We start from the raw sequence: 5,596 nt of genomic DNA, 5'->3' as shown, positions 1-5,596 counted from the left end.
TGGAATGGTCTTAAGGAGCAAAAAGGATTATACGTGTATATAAATAATGTCATATACATGCTATTATAAAAGGTCCAAATAGGAAGATATTTAGATCATCAGTTCATGGAACTAATAAAGGGTTCAAAACATTGTTAATGTAATAATGGAGCCATAATAATAGAACCTGGGTCTCATTGGATCTAGATATTGTAATATGACATGATGTGATGCATGGACATCATGCAAAATAGATAAAAGCAATTAGCTGCATTGAAGGGCACATGTGAGCCTACATGGAGACAAGGTTGCTAGATGGATTTGAATCTATATACGATGAGGTAGCAATTGGGTTTGTTCTAGTAGTAGATATGAAGATGAGCCTTGTAGCCAATTAGGATTAGTTAAGGCTTTCCAATCATACAACAATGTCGTTCATGCTGAATGATTAAAGGTTTTCCTTCATCAATAAGACATCAATTATAAAAAGTTATAAGTCTAATTAGATCAAGTCCATGGGATTAACTTGCCTTGCAAGGGAACTGTAATGGGTTGTAGTTATGAGATCCTTATGCATCAAAGTATATTCTCTAAATGTTCTTGCTCGATGTATCAGTGAGACCAGACATCAATGATACCTAGAGACTGGTGCATTCTATGTTCCTTTCTTGATAAGAAAGTAACCGATCTCATAGGTTGAAATATAAAGATACTTGGAGCTAGAATGTAGGTGCTTGCGTAGGAGAGCAAGTTCATTGAACTTGACCCATCATGAGAAGTGCATTTGGTATTTCACTCAAGTGTCTATTGTAACACCTCGTACCCTCACATAGGAGCCAATACAACCTTATTGACAAGACGAAGGGTCGATTGACATAAATCTAAGTGCCAAAGAGATGTGATGAGTGAAAAGAATAGTTTGGAATAAAATATTCTACAAGCAAGAAAAGAGTAATGAAATAATAATATTTTTATCGAGGATGAATTAGTAAGTGAACCAAGATAAAGTGAGACATCTGGGGTCTCGAATACAACTTTTCTTTGTTATTTAAGACTTATTTGAATATTTCAAGTTGGTTAAAGTTGAGCATGATAAGCTTTGACTACTTGAATTGGTACATTTAAAGCAAGATGAGCTTATATGAGAAAAATGTTTGCCATCCTTAACTTTGTAATGATTTATAAATTAGACAAGTTCGTTGCATGATGAAAATACTTATTGGCTAGTTCTTATTGAATGTGCATGCTTGCCTGTCAGCTTGATTGGTCATAAGGGCATTTTTGGCACATGAATGTGAAATATTTGAAAATGACCCCTGACATGCATAAACATTGTCATTATGCTCATTGCATATTTCATAAATTATTTAGAGCATAATTAAACAAAATTGAATGGAATTGAGCTCATGATTTTGCACAAAACATGTCCAATGCAAATCTTGTATGTTTCAAGTGCAAAACTTTTGAAAGGAAAGATCAAATCTTTATCAAATCATTTTCTTGCAAAACTTCTTGTTTGTTTTGATTGAAATTGATCTATTGACTTTGCTTAAATTCCATTTTTCTTGATATTTCTCTCATGACTTGAGAATTTTGGTGAAGTATTTTCTTAAGCATAATCTTAAACGTGAAGGTTTGATGGCATTTTGTAATACTTGTCATTTTGAGGGTGTCATGATAGGAAAAAGTATGCCTTATGTTGAAAATGTTAAGAATATTAGATTAATTTCTTGTCATGCTTAACATTGCCTAACATGCTTGTTGAATATATCATACATCATATTTATGCTTCATGATGAAAATTGAGCATACCTGAACATACTTGAGACATGATTTTTCACATAAGCCTTTCAACTATAAACACTTGTGAACAATGAGCAATTAAAGTGAAATTTTGAGTTCACATGTTTTCCTTGAAGAATCTTAAGCTATACATGCTTAAAATGATGTTCTAAACATGGTCATTTTGAAAATTCAATTCATGTCTACATAAATTCATGATTTGGAACCATTTCACTATAGCAAATTGCATTCTCTACACTTTTTCTAGTTTATATGATGCAGAAATCAAGATAGTCCACCTCGAAGGTTTTGTGGTCAACTTTTAAGTGCTTTGATGCTAAAATGGACAGATTTTGAGCTTTAAAATGTCTTCTTACTTCACTTTTTGTCTATTGCATTTAATCCTTTCATGAATATCCTTCAATGATGATTTTTGATTCTTGAAAACATGCATTATGAATGTTCTCATGACCATTTGATGCAAATACATATTTTTCTCAAGTTTATAATTTTAAAATTGAAAAATGGGAAATTACTCATGAATGCCTGAATTTATGTGCATACATATATAATATCATTTCTTTAGAATGAAATGTTCATGTGCTTATGTTGAAAAACCTTCTTAGTAAATTTTAAGATCAATTCTTAAAATATACTTTATGATTGTGCCTAAATGATTGTTTTAAGATTGATTCTTTCATTATACTTATGAAATTGATCATGATGAACTTGTTGAACTTCATGAAAATAAATTTTGGTTGATATATTATATTGGTCAAGATAGATGCTTACATGATTTTTCATTTTGCTTGACCTTAAGGTTTGAAATCTATGACTTGACTTGAGCTAAGCATTTGAATATGAATTTAATTGTTGAGTTCGATTATGACATATAGTTTGTGTTGACATAGTTGAAATTCTTTTGAGTATGCATTTCAATGTTAGCTATGTCTTCATTGAGCCTTAAATGTTCACATGATTTAAAAATTTGGTGTGCATCCACTCTAGCTTATAGGTTACTATAAATAACTTGTAATGTCAAATGAAATATGATTTATAGCTTAAATGAGCAGTGAATGCCTAATGTGCTTTAGTTGAATATCTTTTTCTTAAATCTTGATAATTGGCATTCATTGATGATTGAATATTCACTTGTAACATATTCATGAGTTGGATGTTTTATTTTCAATATTTTATAACAATTTATATCACTTGTGGTTCATGAATTACTGAGAAATGGCATGTACCTTGAATTTCAATGCTTGCATATTTTTGATTGGTGTATGTCTATATAATTTTTAAAAATCTTATTATATTCATGCTTGCATTTCGTAAACAAATTAGAATCATGATTAATGAAGATAGCCATTTTATTTCTTGCAATCATGCTTGTGCTTACTTGATCATAATACTCTCAAATATGATAACAACAAGTGTAAAATGTTTTGGTAATGCTTCATTGATAATGATATCTTCTTGATGAGAAAATTCTTCTTGAATTACTAACTTCATATATAATTTGGAGAATATTTCTTGAAATGCTTGCTTGTTAATGATTTCGAAAAATGCTTGGTTAATATTGCTTGGTAATGTTAGATGATGCTTGATGATACCTTGGACATGCAAGGGAACTACTTTGCAAATATCTTGAAAAATATGAGTATTTGATACATATGTTGAACATTTATTCAAATGTTCATATTCTTTTTAGTTCCATGAATACTTGAGTATTAGGGAAATCAATTGAATATCCATTCGAATGCTTATTTATTCTTGGCTCATGATTTTTCTCCTAATATGTGATCTATTAAGGATCTCCAACAATTAGTGTTGAACTTATGACTTTTTAAAGGGGAGTTAATCATTGTCACTAATATCATGAGGAATTGAGATCTTCAACAACAAGGTTTGGTGAGAATTCAACATTTGGTGTTCTTCACTATCGATAACATCTTTCTAAACACCAAAATTGATATTGTGCCTTATATTACTTCCAACTTAAATTTGAAAGATGAAATGCATAATTGGCATCAAGCCTTAAGTTTTCTCAATTAGTATCTAGCTTTAAAATTAGCATCAAGCTCTCAAATTGTCTCTTATCACTTGAGCTTTAAATTGATCATATCTTTTTTCAAATGTGTTTAAGCCTTGAAGTTGATATGCTTGGAATGCTTAATGATAGGGAAGCCTTTACTAGTGCTTTACCAATTCATATAATGACCTTTAAAATGTTTCCATCCCTCATAATTGATATTGTGCTTTTACGAAGGGGGAGATTTTACTTATATCTATTAATTGGTATATTGACCTTTAACACTTGGTATTGGAGTTGAAATATAGCTTATGTGCTTATTGAACATCTTTATGCTTATCGTTCTTGAACTTCATAAATGTTACGTCTGCATTTCACTTATAGATATAAATACATGTGGCATTCTTATTGATGATTCTGTTGATGAATTAATACTTAAATGTGTTTAATGGCTATATTTCTTAATAATTTGGTTGAGAATATGAAGTGCATATATATAAGATGACTTTGTGGCTTTATAGTTACTTATTCACGGTCTTAATGCTTAAATTCTTTACAATTTTTGCTAATCATTATTTTTTAAGCTTAAGAATTTCATGCTCACACTTCTTAACCTTTTTGATATAAAAGGTTTATGAGCAAATTTAATTTTATGCATATGTTGATTGGGAGATTTTAAAATAATTTCAAATGCAAATTATGCTCATAGTTTTGTAATATCAAAAAGGGGGAGATTGTTCGGTTTAAAATTATTATGGTTTTGATTATGACAAAATGATCAAATTTGCTTGAACGTTATTTAAGTGATCTTTGACAAGTTCTTGAAACGATTTAACTCTCATACATTTGTTCTTACATAGTTACAAGCTTGACTCTTGAAGTTATTGAACTATATCTATAAGCTTGTATTACTTAGTTGTATGAGTGCTTATGATTTCCATTCATTAAAGTCTAATTTAAATATTAAAGGAAAATCTAGATGCACTTATTAAGGGAAAATTTTGAATATCTTTTTTAATGGTGACAAAAAAATGGATAAAGAAAACTAAGTTAAATAAAGTTTGATAGGTCTTTATATTTAATTTATGCATGTGATACTTTGTTATAGTTTTGTTAAATATTATGTGCTAGTTATTATTGATATTCAAAATATTTTGCTTAGTTACTGTAGACATTGTATATCTTGTTTAGTTATTGTGAATATTATAAATATTTTATTGCAAAACAAAACTAGATGCAATAACTAAGGGGGATCAATCCTCATTATGTATAAAAATTTAAAGCATTCATACTAAACATAGACATTGCATTCTTAATCTAAGAGTGTTTTATCATCATCATAAACAAGAGAAACAGAATATTGACTTTTTGTGTTTTTGGTGATAACAAAATATTCTCATTCATAGGTGTTTAATTATATTATTGAAGTGTACAGGAGAAGATTAAATTCTTTAATATATTTCTTGTTTGAAAGCAATTCAATAAGCTTGTTGTGTTACAATAATGGTTAACTAGTTAAAAGAGCAAAATGAAAGGACTTAGTAAAAACAGAACATTATTAACGAATTAACGAGAAGCCTTAATCAGTTAAGGCAAGTTTGGGTGCTATATAAAAGTAAGATAGAAAACTCTTAATCGGTTAGCACAAGGCTTAAAATGATTAAGAGTGTACTAGAAATGAAACATAGATGCTTGCTAATTGGTTAAGCAAAGGGGTTAATCGGTTAAAGACCAAGACTTGAAGTACCTAAAAGCACTGACATTTAAATTTAAAATGAAGTTGACCATTGAAAAGCACCAAAT

This window comes from Theobroma umbraticum, unplaced genomic scaffold (genome assembly GCF_002168275.2).
Source record: "Theobroma umbraticum cultivar Fairchild unplaced genomic scaffold, ASM216827v3 scaffold_146.0, whole genome shotgun sequence".
NCBI classification, from domain to species: Eukaryota; Viridiplantae; Streptophyta; class Magnoliopsida; order Malvales; family Malvaceae; genus Theobroma; species Theobroma umbraticum.
This window is presented reverse-complemented; position numbering follows the sequence as displayed.